This window comes from Adiantum capillus-veneris, chromosome 6, assembly GCF_014529385.1.
Source record: "Adiantum capillus-veneris isolate H3 chromosome 6, ASM1452938v2, whole genome shotgun sequence".
Taxonomy (NCBI): domain Eukaryota; kingdom Viridiplantae; phylum Streptophyta; class Polypodiopsida; order Polypodiales; family Pteridaceae; genus Adiantum; species Adiantum capillus-veneris.
In genome coordinates this window covers 38,790,423-38,816,464 of record NC_140936.1, presented here as the reverse complement: position 1 = coordinate 38,816,464, position 26,042 = coordinate 38,790,423, and positions in this window count along the sequence as shown.

The window sequence follows — 26,042 nt, the reverse complement described above, 5'->3', positions numbered from 1 at the left end:
AAAATTTTCATAGGAAAGGAAAGCACACTCATCCATTCCATGCAAAGTTTCATGGACATCGGAATCCATCTCGACGGTCTAGGGCAGAAGTTGACCCTTATCAAGCCCAAAGCCAAAAAATTGATGATTGTGCCACTTTGGACTAACCAGATGAAAACGGATGGCCATGAAATCTATGGGGGAGGGAAAATCATACTAATCCCCACCCTACATAGTTTCATGGGCATCGGAATCCATTTCGATGATCGAGGGTGGCACAATCGCCTACGAGCCTTTGGTGAGCCCAAAGCCAAAAAATTGGCGGTTGTGTCACCCTACATCAAGGAGACATAAGCATATGGCCATAATTTTTTTTTGACACGGGGGAGCACAATAATATACACCTCTACAAAGTGTCATGTGCATCACAATTCTTCTTGTTGGTCTTGCGTGTCAGACTCGCCAAATTTTGGTCGTCGAGCCTAAAGCCAAGAAATTGACAATTGTGTCACCTTGGACCAGAGAGGCGACAACAAATGGCCATGAAAACTTGTGGGGGTGGGGGAAACACACAGATCCATAACCCTACAAATTTCATAGGCTTCGCAATTGTCTCGACTCAATTTTGGAAGGTGGGCCCTTGGCTAGCCCAAAGCAAAAACAAATTGGCGATTGTGCCACCTTTGATCAATGCGATGGCAACAAATGTCCATGAAACTTTGAAGAGGTTGGGAAATTACACTAATTTGCACTCATGCAAAGTTTCATGGAGATTGCAATTTGTCTCAAGGGTTTAGGATGGCACAATCACCAAATTTTGGTAATTCGACGCGTGGCTAGGTTAAAGGCAAAAAAGCTAGTATTAATAGGGTAATCCTTGACCGACAAGAGGAGATTGGATGGCCATGAAACTTGGTGGGGGAGGGATAAGCACACTAATACCTTTACTTTTCAAGTTTCATGGGTATCTCAATCTGTCTTGACGGTCTAGGGTGGCACAATTGCCAACTTTTGGCCGCTGGGACCCTTGGCAACCCCAAAGCCAATGAATTGTCGATTGTGCCACCGTGGACCAACGAGATATAAAAAGATAGCCATGAAACTTTGCACAAGATGGGTGAGAAAACTAATTCCTACCCTTGCAAAGTTTCATGGGCATTACAATCTCTCTCGATAGTTTAGGACGACACAATCACCAAATTTGAATATTGGACCCTTGGCGAGCCAAGAACCAAAAAACTATCGATTGTGTCACCAAATGTGTAGAGGCGGGGAAAGCATACTAATCCATGCCCATACAAAGTTTCATGGACAATTCAATTTGTCGGAAGTGGGCCCTTAGCGAGTCTAAAGCCAAAAATTGGTAATTTGTGCCGCCCTCAACCGACGCGACGAGAGCGAATGGCTATGTAAATTTTTCGGGGAGAAAAAAACATACTAATCCCCACCATGTAGAGTTTCATCGGCATCAAAATTCATATGGACGGTCAAGGATGACACTATCTCCAACTTTTGCACTTTGGGCCCTTGGAGAGCCCAAAGCCAAAAAATTGGTGATTGTGCCACCCTAGACCGATGAGACGTGAGCGGATGGCCATGAAACATTTATGAGGTGGGCAGAGAACAATATTTCCCATCCCTGCAAAGTGTCATGGAAATTGAAATCGGTATCGATGGACTATGGCTTTACTTGTCGAGCCCAAAGCCAAGAAATTGGCGATTGTGTTACCTTCAACCACCAAGAGAATAACAAATGGCCATGAAAACTTGTAGGGGTAGGGAAATCACACTAATTTCTAACCCTAAAACTTTCATGGGAATCACAATCCATCTTGGCCCAATTTTGGTAGTTGGGCCATTGGCTAGATTAAAGCAAAAACAAATTGTCAATTGTAACACCTTTGATCGATCAGATGACAACGAATGGCCATAAAACTTTGTGGCGATGGGGAAAACACACTAATCCGTACCCCTCCAAAGTGTCATGGGAATCACAAATCTGTGTCAACCGTCTAGGATGGCACAATAGCCTTATTTTGGTTATTGGGTTCTAAACAGCTAATTAACATAGTGTTGAGAATTGTTTTACAAAAGACTTAGAAAGCCACAAAAGTGGCTGATTTTTTGCAGGACTAGTGTTAAAGCCAAAAAACTAGCAATTGTATAATCCTGGATCGACAAGACGGTAGTGGATGGCCATGAAACTTTGTGGGATTGGTGTAAGCACACTAATATCTTTCTGTGAAAAGTCTCTTGGGCATTGCAATACGTCTCAACAATGTAGGGTGGCACAATTGCCAACTTTTGACCCTTGGATTGTTGGCGACCCCAAAGCCAATAAATTGGCGATTGTGCCATTGTGGACCAATGAGAGATGGATGGCCATGAAACTTTGCACACATTGGGGGAGAATACTAATCCCTACCCTTGAAAAGCTTCATGGGCATCGCAATCTCTTGCAATCATATAGGGCAAGACAATTCCCTAATTTTGATTGTTGGTGGACCCTTGGCAAGTCAAACACCAAAAAAATAACAATTGTGTCACCCTCGACCAATGAGATGGCAACCGATGTCCATGAAAATTTGCAGAGGTAGGAGAAGGATATTGATCCATGCCCGTGCAACGTGTCATGGTCATTGCAATGTGTCTCGTCGGTCTAGGGCAACAGTCGGTCCTTCGCAATCCCAAAGCCAAAAACTGGCGATTTGTGCCACCTTGGAACGACAAGATAGGAGCGGATGGCCATGAAAATTTGCAAGGGAGGGAAAAGTATACTAATATCCACCCCTACAAAGTTTCATGGGCATCGCAATCCATCTAACTGGTCAAAGATGACACACTCACCTGCTCTTGCCCATTCGGCCCTTAGAAAGCCCAAAGCCATTAAATTTATGATTGTGCCACCGTAGATCGACGAGACATGCGCAAATATCCATGAAACATTTTGATGTGGGGAGCACAATAATCTCAATTCTTGCAAAGTTTCATGGGCATCACTACCGTGCCGACAATCTAGGGCGCCACAATCACCAAATTTTGATTGCTAGAGTCCAAAGCCAAAAAATTGGCAATTGTGTCACCCTTTACCAATCAGAGGACAAAAGATGGCCATGAAACGTTGTAGGGTTGGGTACTTGTGGACCAGCGAGACATCAATGGATATCCATGAAACTTTGCAAAGGTTGAGGGAGCATACTAATCCCTACCCTTGAAAAGTTTCATGGGCATCACAATCTCTCTGAATGGTCTAGGGCGTGACAATTGCCAAATTTTGAATGATGGGCCCTAGGCCATCCAAAAACAAAAAAAAAAACGATTGTGTCACCCTTAACTAACAAGATGGTAGTTGATGGCCATGAAAATTTGTAGCGACATGGAAAAAATGCTAATACAATCTGTCTCAATCGCAATTCCTCTCGACGGTCTAGGGTGGCAGTGGGTCGTTGATGATCCCAAAGCCAAAAAATTGGCGATTTGTGCCACCCTAAATCCATGTTATGGGAGATGTCCATCACACTTTGCAAGGGATAGGAAATCATACTAATCCCCACCCCTTCAAAGTTTCATGGGCATCACAATCCATCTCGCGAGGATGGCACAACCTCCAGCTCTTGCCCATTCAGCCCTAGGCAAGCCTAAAGCCAGTAAATTTATGATTATTCCATCCTAGAATGATGAGACATAATCAAATGGCCATGAGATTTTTTTGAGGTATGTAAGCATAATAATCTCCAATCTTGCAAAAGTTTCATGGGCTTCGCAATCCGCCTCGACAATGTAGGGCGGCACAATCGCCAAATTCTGGTGGTCGAGCTCAAACCTAGAAAATTGGCGATTGTGCCATTCTAAACCGATGAGACAAAGTATCTGTATTGAGTGTGACTATAGAAACTTTGATGATAGGTCCACAGAATGGCAAAAATCTAACTTTTTTGTACCTATTTTTTTGCCCAAAAAAAAATTAGTGAGGTAAAAGCAACCATATGTTTTGGTCACCAAACCGTTGAAGTTACCAGGGCATTTTATCTCATGTCCTACAAAAATCCCCACTCTTATTTATATGCAATCAACCGTAAGAAATTGCTGTTTTGTAGTGACCAAGGGATGAGAAAAATTACAAGTTTCTCATTTTTTTCCATATGTAGTAGTTATTGAACTATAAGCTCATGAAAGGATTTTTCAAAATGAGCGGATCTACTATGGTTTTGGAATTTTTTCCCAAAACCCTGAAAGGACACTTTTATGTCCTGTTAGGTTACCATTCTAGTGTTAACGAAGGCTAAGCTTAAAGAGTTTGACGGCATAAGATAGATATGCGAAGATTTAGAAGCGTGGATTGAAGAACTCAAAGATTTGGATTATACTTTCAATATCGAGAACATGACCACCAAACTTTCAAATGCTCGAGCAAGGTTACCGATAAGACAATACGTACCAAGATGGCTCAATTGGAGACTTTTTGCGATGCGTACGATAAAGGTAAGTCATCTACCCCTTCTTTGTGATGTTTTATGTCTTTGATATGTCCTTTGAAAGCTTCTGTGATCGAATTTATGCGTAAAAGTTGAGATTTAAATTTGAAATTATTAATTGATTTGGATAGTATTCATTGCTTCTTATTGTCTAAATTGATTGAGAAATTAAACTTAAAATTAAATTGAGAAGTTAAAAGACTTCTGGACTTAACCAGTGGTAATAATAGTTTCACGAAAGAGTTACTAGAAATTTTATTTTTTTTTCTTCTTTGAAGAGTCAGAAGCATAAAGATGATTTCTATATCATAAACATTGATATGCATGATGTCATCATTGGTATCAATTAGATGATTGAAAATCATGTTTTGATTGATTGTTAAGAAAGAAAAATATATCTTTAATCATTTGACGATGATAAGTCACACTCTTCGTGGAAAGAAAGAGATTCTAAGTCTAGTTTTGGCCATGGAATTGATAAGGTGACTTAGATAAGAGTGTGGGATGTTGCTTGTGTTTGCTAATGAGATTAAAGAAGAATCTGGGGATAAACAAAAAGAGAAAAATCCAGAATTTATAGAGGATCTCTTACATGAATTTAAGGATGTGTTTCCGGACGATCTTCCTGGTCTACCTCCGCCTAGAGCGGTAGACCATGCCATAGATCTATATCTAGGAGCAACACCTTATTCAAGGGCTCCATACAGGTTCAACATTGATGAGCTTAAAGAGCTCAAGATACAACTTGATGATCTTTTGAAAAAGGGTTTCATTAAACCTAGTGTATCTCCTTGGGGTAGTCCTGTGTTATTCCAAAAGAAAAAGGATGGTACATATAGGTTATGCATTGACTATAGGGAATTAATCAAACAAACCATTAAGAATAAATATCCTCTTCCTGTCATAATAATCAATATCTAATTCTCCTAAATGATTTTCTCATATTAAATTGATCATTTAATGTGGGGAAGTGCTAGGGGAGAAAAAGCTAGAATATTGGTTAAACTAGCAGACTGGCCACAGTAGGGATCCAAAGGAGGGAAAATAGGGATCCAAAGGGGGGGCCATCTGCAAAAGATCCATGTGCAACAATGGGCTAAAAATACCCTAAGGTTCAGCCCATTAAGACTTCCAAAATGCTAAGGTTCCAAAATTCAAAGGTTGTGTCCAAAGGTCAACCTTAGGGGAAATTGGATGCTTTGTGTGTACCAAAAAAAGTCTTTGCAATCCCTACATGGGAGGGGGCCAGCCCTTCTTCTAGGGGATGAGAGAGAAAGTCACACACACACACAGGCTCCCTTTACACAAAGGGAATTAGGGACACATGTCAACTCCCTAGCCTAGATGCCCACAAGGTGTGCCCAATTCCTATTGGATGGCCTTGGAGGTGGACCAATGAAATTTAAGCTAGAGTAAATCTAGTTTAATTAATTTAAAAAAAACACTTAATAAAAGAACCAATGAGAATTAAGTCTCCTAGATGACTATTGGGCAGTCTCCCAAGGGGTCCAATCAGCCTTCAGGAGCCCAATGGCTTGCCTGATTCCTATTGTCCAGGAGGCAAAGGGGTCCAATGAGGGTTTAATTGAATTATTAATTAACCTAAATCTCTCACAAAAGGGGAAAGGGGGACACATGTCAAAAGGCTATCACTTATGCTGCTTAATGGTGATAGGCTAGCCCTGGGGAGGTCCAATGGGATGAGAGCAAGAGAAAATAGCAAGGGGGCTCGCCCAAGAGAGAGGGGGGGGATGATTTTTGCAAGGCATTATCACACACACACTCACACAAGCTCATGGGTGAAGAAAGAGAAGACTATCTCTTCCCAAGGTTTAATGGCGAACTCATCACCTACTCCAAGCTTGTGAGATAGAAGCCTACATCAACACTCTCTTGGCATGTGGATGCAAATCCAACCAAGAGCCAAGATTCAATGCATGCTCACCTCCTCTACCAAGCTAATTACTAAGCTAAGCTATGCTAATATAAGTGATTATGTGAGGAGATGTACATCTTTCTCGTAAGATACTCCTTCTTCCTCTCAATCTACTCTCATACCCTGCTAGCTCTCACCATCTTCGAAGGTGTGTGAGGTCTTGGGTCTGAGAACGGGGATAATTCAAGTTGTGTTTGCTAAGTGTTTGCTTAGTGCATGAAGCTTTCATCTTCATTGCAGTAGCTAGTCTTGAAGGAACACAAAGAATTGTATTGTACAATGTCTCTCTTGATGGGAGAAACCATAATACAAAGCCTTCTGGAGGGGGGACCGGCTCCATGCAAATCCAGTCCTCAACTGTTGTCATTAGCTTAATTTCTCTCTCTTTTGAAAGTATTGTTGATGCTATCTAACTAGGTGTTATGCTTTTTGTTGCTCTCTCCACCCAAGCACTCTTGTAATTCTCATTAGGAATCTATTCTAATGAAATGCCTGCTATGTTCATGCTAATTTCCGCTACACATAAGTTTTTAGACCACTAAATGTTACACTTCCTCACATAGATGCATTGCTTAACCAATTGAGTGGTGCCACAATATTTTTGAAGATTGACCTTCGTTCTGGCTACCATCAAATCCGCATCAAAGCCGAGGATATTCCAAAGATTGCTTTTTGTACACGTTATGGGCATTATGAATTTAAAGGTCTTGCTTCTGGTTTGACTAATGCACCAACAACTTTCATGTGCTTAAAGAATAATATTTTCACCCGTATCTTGATGACAGCAAAGACAGAGAAAGAGATCTTTGTATTGATAGTGTTTGATACAATAGAGGAGCAATAAAATATATGGGTGCACTCAGTTGTACGGAGCTCGAACCTCCCGACCACCCCCAAGCTTTAGTTCGCTTGCATGCAGCGTCTCACTCGCACTCTCACTCTCACTCGCACTCGCACTCACAGAAGAGAGATCGGTGAATCATCCCCAAAACGCACCACTCGTCTTTCTTTTCTGGTTTTTCCTCCAAAGGCATGCGACCTCCCAAAATAGCCTCTTTTCTATTTTTGGCGTTCGGTCGACTCGACTTACGCGCCAAGTATACCTGCGAGAATAAGGTAAAAACGTGATCACGAAGCGATCCGTAAAGGTTAGATCCTAAAATTTTCAGCTGTCTTCAACTGAACATAACTCCCAAACAGAGCCAAAACAGCCCAAGTCCCTCTCACACAATCTTGTTGCCCTCGCTGCGCTCTTCGACGGCTATGTGATGGAAACTTTTCATAGCCTGCTCTGATTTGCTGAAAATCAACCTGCAAAACAGCATTTTCTACAAAAACTATGCAAAAACAGTAAATCCCACTTTTTTCTTAATCTTCGGCCCTCAACGAGCATCAAAATGTCCAAATCTCTAAAGTCTCAGAGAACCAAAGTTGTTCGTTATAACACAGGCTTCAATCGCTTCATACATCACTTTTTCAAAATCCCACGTTAACACCTTCAAAAATGCCCCAGAAAGTGCCTTCCGGATCAAAAAATTTTATTGGACGGAAACAATCCACACATCCTTCTACATAGTGAACTAACTTTAAAATGACCAAAACTTCGTAGAAAAACAAAATTTATTACTAAAACACCTCAAAATCAAGTCCTGTTACAATCTCCCCTTTTCAAAATTAACTCTGTCCTAAGAGTTGGAAGGAGGGAAATTCGCTTTGCAAAACACTAAGATCAACCCATGATGCATCCTCTACTGGATAGTTCTGCCACTTAACCAAAACTTCCACAAGGTCTCTATTTCTCAAATGTTTGACACGCCTATCTAGCACTAAGTCTGGTTCTACTGTCAATGTTCCATCATGTTTCAACTTAGAGTTGTCCTGTAAAACATGATGCACGTTAGGAACATACTTTTTCAATAAAATCACATGAAATGCAGGATGCACTCTGACATGAGAAGGCAATTCCAATTTGTAATCTAATGAACCAATGCACTTCAAAATTTTAAATGGCCCAGCAAATAGTGGAGACAATCTCTTATCCTTTCCAAGAATCAAATGAGACTTCTCGGGAATAACCTTTAAGAAAACCATATCACCAGTTTCATACTCTACAACCCGATGTTTCTTGTCATAATACAATTTATGTCTCTTTTGAGATTCTCTAGTATTCCCCCTGATTCCCAAAAATAGAAAAGCGGCTATTTTGGGAGGTCGCATGCTTTTGGAGGAAACACCAGAAAAAAAGGACGGGTGGTGCGTTTTGGGGATGATTCACCGATCTCTCTTCTGCAAGTGCGAGTGCGAGTGCGATTACGAGTGCGAGTGCGAGTGCGAGTGAGACCCTGCATGCAAGCGAACTAAAGCTCGGGGGTGGTCGGGAGGTTCGAGCTCCGTACAACGGAGTGCGCCCATATATTTTATTACTCCTCTGTTGTATCAAACACTATCAATACAAAGATCTCTTTCTCTGTCTTTGGTGTCTATCTCTATTATTTTGTTCCTGTGGCACATCCACTATCGTTTTGTCGGTCCAGGGTGGCAAAATCGTCAATGTTTAGCTTTGGCCTCGCCAATGGCCCACTGCCGCCCTAGACCGGCGAGACGGATTGCGATGCCCATCAAACTTTGCACGGGCATGGACTAGTGTGATTTTCATACCTTTTCAAAGTTTTACGGTCATTTGTTGCCATCTCCTTGGGCGAGGGTGGCACAATTGTTAATGTTTTGGCTTTGGGCTTGCCAAGGGCCAACGATCAAAATTTGGCTATTGTGGCACCCTAGACCATCGAGATAGATTGAGATGCCCATGAGACTTTTCATGGATAGGGATTAGTGTGATAACCCCACCTCTCCAAATGTTATTGTCCATTGGTTGATCTCTTGCTGGTCCAAGGTGGCACAATTGCCAATTTATTGGCTTTGGGATCGTGAAGGGTCCAACGGCCAAATTTAACGATTGTGCCACCCATGACTATCAGGACAAGGGCAAGGCCAGGGAGTCATGGAGTGGGCCAAGGTCCATACTAGGCAGTGTGGACAAGGGAATCCAGCTAGGGAAAAAGTCTAGGAGCATTGCCTATATAGTGGGAGGCTCGGAGGTGGATTCTAAGCTCTAGTCACCCCATGCATTACATTGGTATCAAGAGCAAGGTCTATTCTAGGCAAGTGGGTTGGGTCGTGGACCTCCACTTTTAGCATGTACATGCAAAGCTAGAGGGGGAAGGAGGTTGGAGGCGGGCATGGCCACCTATTAAGCAACAAAAAAATTGCACACATGTAGCGTGTGCAGGCGGGCTTGTGCCGAGGAGGGAGCAAGCTCGACCTCCGCCATCGTAGGCACTGTCAACATCGGTGGGTTCGTGCTGTCCCTGCGCCACTTCATGTTTCTTTGGTGACCCTGATGGAGCACCACACAAGGTGCTAAGACTCTCCTCGTCCAGTCGGCGACGGCCTGCAGTGCCATAGCCTCTCACAACAGTTTTTTTGCACATGGGCTTGCCTTAAGGTCCAAAAATTGGAAAAAAAATTTGGACTTAGAGTGCATGCCCACGGGACACGTAGCTGACCTCACTTGAGAGTACAAGAAAACTCACATCTCGTCCGACAAGCCACTACATTTGTGGCCAGGCAGTCCATTTGCTACAAGTTAATTGCTGATCTCACGGTTGCTTGGGATGTACAATCCGTCTTTGAATTCAGCGTTCGGAGTCAATTGAAGGCATAATTATCCAGTTAATTATCGCAAACTGCTATGAGCTCGTTGAGAATCAAGTTTTCAAAACCAAAAATTTTGGATCAAAAATTGTCGATGAACGGTTGCAAGATCGTTTATCAAGTCTATATTCGGCGACTTGCAACTTGCTGGACTGCATATGATGTGAGCACGTTATTTGAGAAGCTCAAATTTTTCAACACCTTCAATTTCATCGGCAATTTGAAGTTCACCTTCTTTATGACCGCAGGTGGAATTAGCACGGCTAATCACCGACCTTTGCTACGAGTTTCTATGTTCGGTACAGCTACGTGCATTTTTGTACTCCAAGGTTTTGTTTTCTCTTTTGTTCGCACACCACGTTTTCACCAAGAGTGTGGAAATTGATGATCAATAGATATTTGACTTTGAATACTTGGAGTGTGCTCCACCCGTGGATGCCGCATGGCCGGATATTCTCAAAGAGAGTACGCACGTGGCAAAACAGGGACGGATGATGCATACCCAGGTAGTCTATCTTTCTCTCCGTGAGTATCTACACCTCCTTCTCAGAGTGTGTTTGATATTCTGGAGGATGATAGTAACTTGCCGGATGCCAGGGAGTTTGTTACTCAACAGGACTGGCAAATGTTTGAGACCCGATTTCACAAGCTAGCTTACGGGTCCAACTATTGGCTATGCAAGTGGAAAATCTCACACGATTCATTTACAATATGCTACCAGAATCAAGTTCTCACTTGCCGTAAACCCAAGTGGCTGTCTACCCACCTGCTATGACCAAAGAGGTCCAACATGCACAAGATAATTCGGTTGTAGAAACAGATCTGGTTGTGACCAACGTGGTCAGGAAGCGACTATCAGAATCCGACTTTCGACGTGAAAAAAGTAGAAAATTATGCTTTATTTGCTTAGGAACGCATCAAAAAAAGCAGTGTCGACATGTCCGACAACGTAAGCATGATGCATTAGTTCGTGATTCGACATAAACTCCAGTTTTGGTGCAGGGCACAATAGCTATATGTCTTCATACGTGCATGTGGCTTTTCAGAGTATTGTCCATTTTTTGAATTGGATAGTGTTATGCCCCAATTTCTTTTCTCATATAATAATTTTTGGTACGACCAGTTTCATAATCTCGGCTTATACGATCAGCCGCGACAACATTATGAGATGCAAACAAGATCAGTGCATTAGGGTGTGCATGATACACATGTCACAATATCGTTTGTTGTGCACAACCATATGCTTGGCCATTTCACGTGATGCAAGGCTTCTAATGTGTGCTATGATTGACTTGGCGTCGAGAGCAGTGGCCACCAAGTTTGGTGCAACTACATCAATCGGGATATCATCTCACCAAATCCCTACCAGTCTAGTGCAAGGCACTTATGGTGTTAACTTTTACGGTTATCATGATAGCCCATTATTTCCACTTTTGTATGCAAGGCATGCCCTCTAGGTGGTATAAAGTACGTCTTTGCTCTCACACATCATTTTCTTTTTGGTTGTTGTCATCACATACCAACACTCAAAGAAACCTAAATTTAGGATTTAATCACCGGCAAAGTGCCCTATTTAAGTCATTTTGGTACTACCCCTGCAAGGTCGGTGGGTTGGGATGTGTTTTGTGTTTTCCCGTTCCCTCTCTCGATGAGAAAGTCATACTAGAGCAAACTGTGGAATGCTTATAGGATAAGCTGCAAGTCAAGCATAAGATGCATAAGCGCACACAGATTGGGTACATACTCTAGACACTTAAGGAACGTTCCTCAACCCAGCATACTCTCCTTCTATCTCTTTCTTATTTCTCTCAAAGAATAATGAAAACTTTCTAAGACGCTTTTGAACATGTTTGTTTGGGAGTCAGCCCGAACCAAGGTGCTCTAACTCTTAGCTATAAATAGAGCAATTAGCCATCTAAATTTTTCTTCATCAGATCATTGATTGAACACTAACTGCCATAAGGGCTAGGAGCCACACACGCTGGCTAAGAGTCATTGTCAGATCTTGGGTAAGACCCAATTGTTGGCATTTCTTGGGTGATTGTTCTTAAGATCGAACAGATCTGCCCAATGGAGTACACATCAAGCACATCAATGTTAATGGACAGCAAGAGTCTTGTCATTACGAATGTTTATGGTGTCATTTTTGCACTACATGTTTTTAGTGTGACGCTCAAGTTGAGTTTTGATAAATTGTTTACTAAATCACCCCATAGGCATTAAGGATCACAATTTGATCTATCCCAGTTGTACTTTCAAGGATAGAAGTCTATAATCTACCAGAGGGTAGTGGACAAATTCAACTTTTTAAGTACTTCCAATCATTTCTATACACGGTTGACTATGTTGGTTACTGTTACCTGCTAGCTGAGCAGATTCTATAAAGGGTCTTACCAAGGGGTTTGACAACATAGATTATAACCAATGGGTTTGGATTGCGATGGCAACACCCAGGGTACCCAGTGCAATCTTGTTTGTTTTCTTTCACAGGTGGGAGACATGCTTCCATGCATTTGAATACGGGTGAGTGAACATTAAGTTCAATTCTCCAGGTACGCACCTATTGATTTGGTGTTATTTCATTTTTTTTTATTTTTTGCTTGGATTTTTTAGGTCGTATAAATACACTTGAATGTTTCAGAGACATGCCAAGGGCATGTCAAAACAAAGCAGTTTGGGATGTCGTGTCCCATATATTTTTATGCCTTATGCTGGTATGAATCCACATGTAGGGTTTGATTTGGCACATGTTGTCACATGGGATACAACATGGTCTAGGAACTCAAGGATTTCATTTTAGCCAGTGTGGAGCAATGATCATGAGGGTCCCTCTCACTTGCGTCGTAGAGTGTTTGTAGTTACCTCCACACACAAGTACATCTTGTACTTAAAGGATGTTCTTTTTACAAACATCCTTGTTAGAGACATATTCCACATGTTGAGAATATGAGGCTCTAAGACTGACACTAGCACCTAATTCCTAATGATGTGTCACACGACATCCCTACGTGCTGGTTGCTTTCGTTGATTTACCATTTGGAGCACACCGTATCAGGAACAATTTCAATGCCCAAAAATTATCGAGTACTTGACTTGTTGTGATGACAAGTGCTATGAAACCACCTTAACGTAGGGTCGTTTCTACATATAGCTAAGTATGCTAAGTTACTGAGAATGTCTCATGGTTGGTACCTAAGTGTCACTGAGCTTTCACATTCTGTTATGGTCCAACTCTTGTTGAAAGTATTTCACCTATGTACCATGGAAAGTCTCGTTATGGAATTGCCGTTTGGATAAGTTTGTGTTAAATGCATGCACCCTAGGTGTTATTGTACCTAGTGTTTAACACTGATTTATTTGAAGCGGCATGCAAATTCATGGACTCTATTCTTTTTTGCACCTTTTTGCATTGCAAGTGCAATCTCTACTGCAGATTTATTATGAGTTTACACCCTTCCATACAAGGTACTCGCTCAAGATGGGTGTATGTTTTTGGATGGTATAAACTCTATGAGCTTACTCCAGTCCCACCCGCTTACAAACTCGTTGGTTGTCTTCAAACTCTACTACATATTTATTATGAGTTTACACCCTGCCATACAAGGTACTGGCTCAAGATGGGTGTATGTTGTTGGATGGTATAAACTCTATGAGCTTACTCCAGTCCAACCCGCTTTCAACCTCGTTGGTTGTCTCCACTCCATATCAAAGATATGGCTGTAGTTTATCGTCAGTCGTGGAAAACTGTATGTAAGTAGTTGGGGGAAAGCACCTCACTCTTACTGCTGCTATTCATTTCATGTTGGATGGGAAACTTACACGTATTCTTTGCTAAAGGATCTGCTAAGCGCATATGTTAGCATATGTGATTCTCTCCCTATTTGAAAATTTGCTTAGGTTAGGTTTTTAGCTTTGAACACCTGTTGTGGGGGTTGGATACCATTTCAATAGTTTCATAAGTCAAGGACTTAGCATGGGTGCTGACAAAGTATGAGGTACTTCTGTGTGCTCCAAAATATTCAAAAGTCTGACATGAGGACACTCCCTATTCTATCCCTCACTAGCTATGAGCTTTTCAAGATACTCACGCGAGTTGGAAATCTCGCTCACAATTGTATGGAAATTTGCGCCAAGGTTTTCTTGCATCTTTCCGGTGTTTTCAAAAATTTTGAAACCTGGGTTTGTAATTAGACACCTCTTAGTTGTGATAACTCGTTTAGCATTCTCAAGTGAGTTCTATATGGAGTCTTCACGCTGTGTTGGTTACGCATCGGTTAACCAAGATGGTTTCATAGGGACAACAATGTGGAGAATCAAGATGTTATTCTTGCTTTAATTGAACCTCCTACTAAACCAGGTTCCGCTCTAATGAACTGTTAGAAAACATCAGTGTTCTTATGAAGATACAACAATTTTGTTTTTGAGGACGAAAATGCTTCTCCAAGGGGGGAGTAATGTCAGGACAAGGGCAAGGCTAGGGAGTCATGGACTGGGCCAGGGGACAGACTAGGCAATGTGGACAAGGGAATCCGGCTAAGGCAAAAGTCTAGGAGCATTGCCTATATAGTGGGAGGTGGATTCCAGGCTCAAGTCACCCCATGCATTACATAGACCATCCAGACTGATTGCGATGCCCATGAATCTTTGCAAGGAAATTCAATTTTGTGCTTATCTCACACCTGCAAAGTTTTATGGCCATCCGCTTCCATCTTGTCGGTCCGGGATGACACAATCGCCAACTTTTTTGGCTTTGGACTCGCCAAGAGCCCAATCACCAAAACTAGTAATTATGTCCTCCTAGACCATGGTGACAAATTGTGATGCCCATGAAACTTTTCAAGAGTGGGAATTCATGTGCGTCCCCTACCCTTGCAAAGTTTCATGGCCATTTGTTTCCGCCTTATCGATCAAAGGTGGCACAATCGTCTGGCTTTGGGCTAGCCAAGGGTCCGACAGCCTAAATTGGGCCGAGATGGATTGTGATGCCCATGAAACTTGTAGGGGAAGGAATTAGTGTGCTCTTCCCACCCCTGAAAGGTTTCATGGCAATCTCTTGTTGTCTTGTCCATCAATGGTGGCACAATTGCCAATTTTTTTGCTTTGGGCTCGACGACCAAAATTCGGCAAACCCCCACCTTAGAAAAGTTTCATGGACATTCACTCACATCTTGTCAATGTAGGGTGGCACAATCACCAATTGTTTGGCTTTGGGCTTTCCAAGGGCCCAATGGTAAAATTTATCAATTGTGCTGGACCAAACCTTTGAGATGGATTGTGATGCCCATGAAACTTTGCAAGCATGGGGGAAGCACACTAATCCCAATTTTTTGGCTTTTGGCTCGACGACCAAAACTTGGCGGTTGTGCCACCCTATACCATTGCGACAAATTGTGATGTCCATGAAACTTTCTATGGGTGGTGGTTATTGTGCTTCCCCCACCGCAAAAAAAAAGCATGGCCGTCCGCTCACATCTCATTGTTCTAGGTGGCACAATCATAATTTTTTTTTCTTTGGGCTCGTGAAGGGACCAACGAGCAAAAGTTCAAAATTGTGCCATCCTAGACCTTTGGGATGGATTGAGATTCCCATACAAATTTGTAGGGATGGGATGAGTATGATTTCTCCTTTGTCACAAAGTTTTATTGCCATCCGGTGCCATCTTCTCGGTTCAGGGTGTTATAGTTGCCAAACTTTTTAACTTTGGGCTCACCAAGGGCCCACTATCACCCTAGACCATCCAGACAGATTGTGATGCCCATGAAACCTTGAAAGAGAATGGATTAGTGTGCTTTTCTTCCCTCTGCAAAGTTTCATGGCCATCTGTTGCCGTCTTGTCGATCAAGGGTGACACAATCCGTCAATTTTTTGGCTTTGGGATTGCCAAGGGTCCACTGCCGCTCTAGACCGTCGAGACATATTGTGATGCCCATGATACTTTATGAGGGAAAGGAGTAGTGTGCTTTCCCCACTGGTACAAAGTTTGAATGCAATCCATTGCTGTTTTGTTGGTCCAAGATGGCACAATCACCAGTGTATTGGCTTTGGGGTTGCCTAGGGTCCAATAGCCAAAAGTTGGCGATTGTGCCACCCTAGACCATCGAGATAGATTTTGATGCCCATGAAACATTATAGGGGAATCTACATGTGTTATTACACTAGTCTTGCAAAATTTCATGGCCATCCAATCCAGTATTGTCGGTTCAAGATGGCACATTGGCCTTTTTTTTTTGGCTTTCGGAGTCTCCATGGGCCCAATCGCCAAAATTGTTTATTGTGGCATCCTAGATCGTTCAAACAAATTGTGATGCCTATGAAACTTTATGTCAGTGGGGTTTAGTGTGCTTACCCCACTCGTGAAAAGTTTTATGGTCATCCATTGCCGTCTCATCGATCAAACGTGACACAATTGGCAATTTTTTGGCTTTGGGTTTGCCAAGAGTCCAACTATCAAAATTCAACTAAGAAGGATTGTGATGCACATGAGACTTGTAAGGGAAAAGATAAGTGTGATTAATCTACCCCTACAAGGTTTCATGGACATCTTTTGTTGTCTTGTCGGTCCAGGGTGACACAATTGTCATTTTTTTGGCCTTGGACTCGATGACCAAAATTTTGCTGTTGTGCCACCTTAGATCGTTGAGACAGATTGCGATGCCCATGAAACTTTGCAAGAGTGGGGATTAATATGTTTCCCAAACCTTAGAAAAGTTTCATGGCCATCCGCTCGTGTATTGTTGGTCTAGGGTGGCACAATCACCCAATTTTTTGCCTTTGAACTGGTAGAGTCCTAATGGGCAAAAGTTGGCCATTGTGCCTCCCTAGACTGTTGAGATGGATTGTGATGCCCATGGAACTTTTCAAAGGTGGGAGATAGTGGGATTCCCCCATTCCTGCAAAATTATATGGCCATCCATTTCCGTCTCATTGATCGAAGGTGGCACAATCGCATATTTTTTTGCGTTTTCCTGGCCAAGGGCCCAACTGCCAAAAATGGGCCGAGACAGATTGTGATGCCCATGAGACTTATAGGGGTAGGGATCAGTGTGCTCTCCCCACCCTTGCAAGATTTCATGGACATCTATTGTCGTATCCTCGGTCCAAGGTGGCACAATTGCCAATTTTTTAACTTTAGGCTCGACGACCAAAATTTAGCGATTGTGCCGTCCTAGACCATCGAGACGGATTGCGATGTCCATGAAACTTTTTAGGGGTGGGGATTATTTTGCTCTCCCAATCTCAAAAAGGTTTCATGGTCATTTTCTCTCATCTCTTTGATCTAGGGTGGGATAATATTCAAACGTTTGGCTTTGACATCGCCAAGGACCCAACATGCAAAACTTAGCGATTGTGCCGTCTTGGACTCTCGAGATGGATTGTGATGCCCACTAAAATTTTCAAGGGTGGGGATTAGTATAATTCTCCCTCCTATACAAATTCTCATGGAAATCTTCATCGAGGGTGGCACAATGGCCAATTCTTTGGCTTTGGGCTTGCCAGGGGCCCAACGGAAAAAAGTTGATAATTATGCCGCCCTTAACCGTCGAGATGGATTGTGATGCCCATGAAACTTTGCAAGGCTATACATTAGTATTATTTCCCAGATCCCATATCCTCTGTTCAGGGTGGCACAATCACCAATTTGTTTGTCTTTAGGCTCCCCAAGGGCCCATAGTTACCCTAAATCATCGAGACAGATTGCTATTTTCATGAAACTTTTCATAGACATGGATTAGTGTGCTTTATCTTCCTCTTAAAAGTTTCATGGCCATTCATTGCTATGTATTTGGTTGAGGGTGGCACAATCATTAATTTTTTGGACCTAACTATCAAAATTTGGTAATTGTGCTATCCCAAACCGTCAAAACGGTTTGCAATGCCCATGAAACTTATCATGGGTAGGGATTAGTGTTCTTTTTCCACCTGTGAAAAGTTTCATGGACATCTATTGTTGTTTTGTATTGGTCTAGGGTGGCACTGTTAGGAAATAAGACGTAGCTAAATAGATAATTGAGTAGATTACTTAATGGAGAGAGATAGATTTACATACACGAGATTATAGAGTAGAGAGAGAGAGAGAGAGAGAGAGTACACACGATATACATGGTTCACCCAATGTGGGTTACGTCCACGGGAAAGCAGCCACTCAATGGCTTTAGCACTTCAAAACAAGAAGTAGTTTACAAAGGGATTATACCCTTAATGGAGCTCCCACCTTGCTTGACTCTCACCACCTCACACTCACCTTGTTGCATCAACTTCACACTATGAAATGTGTGTAGAAATGGCCTCCTTTTATAGGCCAAAAGAGCTGCCCTCTCTCATGAGAGGTAGCCATGTGTAGCGGACCTTGTGTAGATAAGTCCAAATCGGACCCTCCAATCCGCCCATGTGTGGCTGCCCTTGAGAAGACAAGTCCGCTTTTGAATTCGGCCACCGGCCACCGGCCACTGACTTCCGACCACCAACCAACCGACGGTTGTTTTCCGACCACTTTCTGGCTGCCGTCCGGCCATAATATTCTGGCAAAAAGGAATATTTCGGGGAGGGAAAAAAAATCTCAGAGGCTTCCGCCCCCGAGGCCCCTAAAGTTGCCCTTGATTTTTGGCCGTGAAAATTTTGGTTTCCGGCAAGTGATTTTCCTTCACGCACGATGGCTTCTCCTCATAATGGGGGCCTTACAAATGTGCGCTTTTACCATAGAAAATTACAAGGGTATATCAGGCTCCATACTTAACAATCTCCCACTTGGAGACTGATCTCCAAACATAACCTATGAGATTGCTTTCCATTCTGGCTTCTTATCCTTGAATGCCGATTGAAGATGAGCAAAAGATCAACTTCTCCTCGTTGACCACCTTTGTAAACATGTTTGCAGGGTTTTCACTTGTATGCACCTTTCCTAGCTTTAGCTGTCCCTCTTCCAAAGAGTGCGTATGAAGTGATATCTCACCTCAATGTGATTTGTCCTTGAATGAAAGGTTGAGTTCTTCGCAAGATGGATAGCGCTTTGGCTATCACTGTACAAGACACAATTGTCTTGTTTGAATCCAAGCTCTTCTAAGAATCTGTGAAGCCACAGAATTTCTTTGCTTGCCTCTGTCATTGCTACATACTCTGCTTCCGTGGTAGAAAGTGAAACCACTTTCTGTAGCTTTGAAGCCCAGCTTACTGCTGTGCCTCCAACCGTGAACACATAGCCAGTAGTGCTCCTTCGAGTATCTTTGTCACCTGCCATATCTGCATCAGCATACCCTTCTAGAAAAATATCAGTTCCTCCAAAATACAAATCATTTTTTGTTGTCCCTTTTAGATACCTAAGTATCCACTTCATAGCTTGCCAATGCTCTTTACCTGGGTTGTCCATGAACCTACTCACAACTCCCACTGCATGTGCAATATCTGGCCCCTAAAGTTGCCCCTGATTTTTGGCCATGAAAGTTTTGGTTTCCGGCGAGTGATTTTCCTTCACGCACGATGGCTTCTCCTCATAATGGGGGCCTTACAAATGTGCGATTTTACCACAGAAAATTACAAGGGTAAATCAGGCTCCATACATAATAGGCAGAATTGACACTTTATTGGCTTTAGAGTCACCAAGGGTACGACAGCCAAAAGTTGGTGATTGTGCCACCCTAGACCATCGCGATGGATGGCGATGCCCATGAAACTTTGGAGGGGAAGGTATTAGTGTGCTTACCCCACCCTTGAAAGTTTTCATGGCCATCCGCTTTTGTCTTGTGGGCCCAAGATGACACAATTGCCAATTTGGTGATTGTGCATCCTAGACTATCGAGATAGATTTCAATGCCCATTAAATTTTTCATGGGTGGGGATTAGTGTGCTTACCCTACCATTGCAAAGTTTCACGGTCACCCATTGTTGTCTCATTGATTGAAGGTGGTACAATCACCAATTTCTTAGCTTTGAAGGAGTACTAGCGGAAGTGCGACGCGAGAGAGAGTGCGAGAAGTAGAGAAGGACGATATGGTGAACTCGCTCTACTGTAATGTGTAGAGCATAGTGAGTTCTTATTAGGTTTTAACAAAAGAATATGTGTACATACATGGCGGCCCACCCACTTACCTGGGCGACCACATTAGGATTTATACCCCAACAACCTCCCACTTAAAGTCCAATGTGGTACTTTAAGTGTGAGAGAAGCTACTATACAAGCTAATATACAAGAGATGTAGAGAAGTGATGTACTACCCTACACCTAACTGCTTGCGAAAATGCGCAAAGCTCTCTGAGGGAAGTCCTTTTGTAAGTAGATCAGCAGGATTTTTTGTGGTGTGAACTTTGACAAGCTGAAGTTGCTTATCCTCGAGCATTTCCCTGATGAAATGATACTTCACATCCACATGCTTTGTCTTTGAGTGATAAACTGGATTGCGAGCCAATTGTATAGCACTTTGACTATCACAATATAACACAGGCATCTCTTCTTTGATTCCCAAATCTGTTACTAGTCGATTAAGCCAAATTGATTCTTTGCATGCCTCAGATGCTGCAACATATTCAGCCTCTGTAGTAGACTGAGTAACACAATCTTGTAATCCAGAACGCCATGATACTGCTCCACCAGCCAATGTAAAGACATACCCTGACGTAGACCTTCGGTTGTCTAAGTCACCTGCATAATTTAAGTCTGTAAAACCCTTTACACTTAGCTCCTGACTCCCATAGCATATACGCATACTCTTTGTAGCTTTCAGGTATCTCAATATTCCTTTCACTGCCTCCCAATGTTTCTTGCCTGGGTTTGACATGTATCGACTTACTACTTCCACTGCAAATGCAATGTCTGGGCGAGTAGCAATCATTGCATACATCAAACTACCCACTGCAGATGCATATGGAATCTTATCCATTTCAGCCTGTTCTTCCTCAGACATAGGACAATCTTCTTTGCTAAGTTTCACATATGGTGGCAATGGAACACTCAGTGCCTTTCCCTTCTCCATATTGAAACGTTGCAAAACATTGTCAATATACTCTGTTTGAGATAACCAAATCAACTTCTTTGATCTGTCTCTCTCAATGCGCATACCAAGTATATGACTTGCCTCACCCATGTCTTTCATGTCAAACGATTTTGCCATCTTTGACTTCAAAGCTGAAATTTCTTCCAAGTGCTTGCCAGTGACGAAGGAAATTTGGAATGGCGGCCTCTACACCAAAACAAACTCCATTGCGCCACAAGGGAAATGAGATGAGGGCACCACCTAGTCTTGGAAGCGTGGACTAGGACCGTTGCACAAAGAGAGAGAGAGAGAGAGAGAGAGAGAGAGAGAGAGAGAGAGAGAGAGAGATCACTATGAATTGAGCATTAACCGTAGTGTGTGTACAAGGAATGGATGACTTCAAACACTCCCAACACAAATAGCATATAGATTACCAAACAATCACTCAAGGATTAGCCAAGATCACATCAAGCACTCTCACATGCATATAAAACATTTCTCTTAATTAACATAAGTAAGAGGGGGAGAGGTTATTAGCATGAAACAATTTGCACTCTAGGATGTGCAAGAATAGAGTGAATGAATGAGCTTATGGGCTCATGGTGAGTGATACAAAGGCTCAATGGGGCTGAGGGAGGCTTGAAATTACAAAGGGGAAGGCCTCTTTATATAGGAAAGAGAGTGATTAGGAGTGAGGTTAAGATCCAAGTGTAATTTGTACAAATGAAGCTTGATTAGGGACATTCAACCAATGAAGAAGCTCCTTCCAAGTGATTTGTTGACCAATTAGCTCCATCATCACTTGTGTTGTCTTCACTCCTTCCTCCATAGCTTGAGTCCAAGAGCTTCTTTATTTTAAAATGTAAAGAATCTACATAAAATCAATACATATCTAGTAATAATAGAAAGGGGTTGAAGGAGAACTTATGAATTACAACAAGATTAAGCATGACTTGAGAGGTGATTAGAAGAGGAACTTTGATGGGTTTTTGAGCTTGAGAGAGAGGAGGAAGGAGAGGAGGGTGAGAAGACTAATGGCTGATTTTAGAGAAGGTCTCAATGTGGAAAAGGAAGGGTGTGTGTGTGTAAAGGTAGAGGGGGTGGTCTCCACCACAGTTGAAAAAACTGGCATCCACCATTTTGGCCATATCTCCTAGACCGTAGATTCAAAAATTATAAAACAAATATTGCCAGAATCTCCAGCTTATCAGCTACAACTTTGATGAAGACAACTTTTCTTGGATCGGAGTGGAAGTATTTTTTAAAAATTCAGCAAAATCATGTGTCTGGTTTCTTCCTTTACCAAGTCTTCCACTTGGGTCCCATTTGTTTGAATCATCATATGGCTCCAAAGCCATGATGATATGAGCCACTCATGACCCTTGAATCATGGGTGCATGGCTCCACAACCACATCATATCTTTTCTTTTCACATTTACATATTTTCCCTTCCCTTTACCACTAGGTTCTCCCTCTACCTTTCACCTCCGATGAACTAGTCAACAAAATAATCATTTTTTTTAAATTTTTCCAAGAGGTTGTTCTCACTCTTTCTTTTATTGTAAACCTCTAGAAGCAAGGAAAACCAACAAAATATGATAAACAAAAATTTGTGATAGGCTCGGATCACCAGCAATCAACATGTCATTCACATACAAAATAAGGATCAGCCAACTGCCATCCTTAGCCTTCTTTGTATATAGACAGTGATCGAACTCACTACGTTTGTAGCCTTGAGAAAGCATAAACTTATGGAATTTATGGTACCATGCCCTCGGTGATTTTTTTAAGCCATAAAGACTCTTTAACAACTGGCATACCCAATCTTCCTTTGCTTTCTCAACAAACCCTTCTAGCTGCTGCATGTAAATTTCCACATCTAAATCACCATGCAAGAACGCCGTCTTGACATCCATTTGGTGCAACACCAAATCTAATATGGCAACCAATGCAAGAAAGCATCTCAATGTAGTCTTCTTGACCACCAGAGAGAAGACTTCATCAAAGTCGATGCCTTGTTCTTGCTTAAAGCCCTTGGCAACAATCCTTGCTTTGTACTTTGGCTGACTATCATGAGCAGTGATCTTATACCTGTAAACCCATTTACAAGGTAGAGCCTTTTTGCCCTATGGTAATTTAACTAGCTTCCATGTCTTGTTTTTATGCACAGCTGTCATCTCTGACTGCATGGCCAATTGCCAATTCCCGGAGTCCTTCATTTGCACTGCTTCCTTGTAACATGAAGGCTCATTGCAATAAGTCAACATGACATAGTTCATAGATGGAACAAACCTATCAGGAGGTCGCGTGACACGTCCAGATCTACGCACAATAGGTGGCTCAGGCTCAGCCACAACCTGTGGTTCCACTCTATCCTGTCCTTGCTCCTCTTGAGCCCTGACATTTTTTCTTGCACGTGCAGGTCTATCTTCTTGGAAGACAACTCTTCTAATCTCCTCAATTCTCTCTGGTTTAGAATGATATTTGGATTCATTAAAGTGAACATCATTGCTGCGGACAACCTTTCTGGATTCGGGATCCCAAAGTCTGTACCCCATCTCACCAGAATTACCATAGCCTAGAAAGATACACTTTCTACTCTTTGGCTCAAGTTTGTTCCTAAATTCCTTTGGAACGTGAGTATATGCCTCACAGCCAAAGACTCTGAGATGCTTGTATGAGGGCATTTTGCCTGACCATACCATCTCTGGCACTGAATCCTTCTGCAAAACCTTGCTAGGAGATCTATTTACAAGATGAACATCTGTTTTAAAGTAAGAAGCTCCCCCTAGAGATAGGTTAGGCATAGGTCCACACAAATCACTATGAACAAGTGCCAATTCTGTATCTCTTCTACTGCTTCTATGCTTATGTGGCTACTGTGTTTGCTTACCATACAAACAATGTTCACAGAATTCAAAATCATTAAATGAAAAGCCAGGCCAATAACCAGAACGAGACAAGATTTCCATTCCCTTCTTGGACATATGTCTAACCAGCTATGCCACAAAAAAACGTTCGGCTGCTCGGTTACATTGATTACATTTTTAGAGACATTTGATACATAAATCATGTAAAGTCCTCCAGACTTTACTCCATGTGCTACTGTCATAGAACCCTTGGAAATCTTCCACATGTTCTGTCCAAAAGTGGTGACGTAGCTAGCATCATCAAGTAAACCTGTGCTGATCAAGCTCTTTGTAATTGCGGGAACATGTCTCACATTCTTCAGCGTGAAAGAAGAGACATTCTGAAACTTCAATTGAAAATCTCCAACACCTAAGATCTCACATGTCTGCCCATTGCCTAGCCGAACATGATCTTTAGTGGGCCGTGTCTTCGCCTGTCGAATTTCACTCCAATCTGAGATGGTGACTCTAGCCTCCTGCAGTACTGCCCCGAGCCTCGATCTGAGCTCTGATACCAGTTGAAGGAGTACGAGCGGAAGTGCGATGCGAGAGAGAGGGCGAGAAAAAGAGCACGACGATATGGTGAAATCGCTCTACTATAATGTGTAGAGCATAGTGAGTTCTTATTAGGTTTTTACAAAAGAATATGTGTACATACCTGGCGGCCCGCCCACTTACCTGGGCGACCACATTGGGCTTTATACCCCAGCACATAACAGGTAAACCACTCCTTGTTTGGAGACACATGAAGTGATGCCCCTGAGTCTATAATCCAGTCACTCAGTGCATTTCCATCAGATGCTGTAAGAAGAGCTGAGTCCATTGTATTCTTCAAGAAGTAGATGTCTCCTGACACTAGACTGTCATCCACTGCAACAGTGTTTGTCACATTTATTTCTTGTTCTTCACTGAGGACTTGTTCTTCTCACCATGGTATTCAGCTTTCTCTTTGCCTTTTTCTGCTTTCCATTCTCTGCAGTCTCTTTTTATGTGACCCTTCTTGCCACAATGGTAGCATTCTATGTCACTCTTGCCTTTAGCACTGCGGGACTTGCTACGAGACTGATTCCTCTTTCCACCTTTGTACTTTTCTTTGGTCCTTCCCCTGACAACTAAGGCTGTTCCTTTTCCTTTGTCCATTGTCTTTCTATTGGTTTCTTTAGTAAGCAGACTTCCTTCTACACCTGCTATGTTCAAACCATCTGGAGGTGCAGAATTACTCAAAGCTGTGCAAAACGTTTCCCAACTTTCCAGCAATGTGATCAACAAGAACATAGCTCTAACAGGTTCATCAAACTTGGCACCTTGAGCTGACAACTGACTGTAGATTGTGTTGAATTCATTCAGATGATTGGACATAGGTGTCCCTTCTTTCATCTTCAAGTCAACAAGCTTCTTAAGCCAGTATACCTGTGAAGCTGCACTCTGCTTCTCATAAAGATCACTCAGCTTTAACCATGCTTGATAAGCCGACATCTCGTCTGCTACATTGAAGTAAACGCTTTCTGCCAAAGTCAGCATAATGGTAGAAAGTGCCAATTCATCCATTTCGCTCCATTCATCTTCGTCCATATCTTCTGGTTTTATCCCCTAGAGCTTTATAGGTTTTATCTGCTTCTTTTGTACTAACACGCGCCAAATCTGCTTGTTGCACAATGGGAAATTGGTTCCATCCAGCTTCTTGATATTGTAAAGAGCAGTGTCCTGTGATCCAGCCATAGCTACGCTTCAAAGTGGTTTACTTTCCTTGGAAAAATTCGACAGAGTTTCCCTTGTAAACTGACCTCTGAACCAATATCAACCTATCAAATGAACCAAGAAAGCTTCAGATTCTGCATAAATTTCGGCAGAGTCTCCTTTGTAAAATGGCTATGGTGGCATAATCTCCAATTTTTTGGCCTTGGGCTCAACGACCAAAATTTGGTGATTGTGCCGCCCTAGACCGTTGAGATGGATTGCGTTGCCCATGAAACCTTTGCATATGACTGGTAGAGGAAAATGTTATATTCTTATTGCAGTTGACTATTTGTCAATATGGGTAGAGGCAAAGGCAGTAAAGAAGAT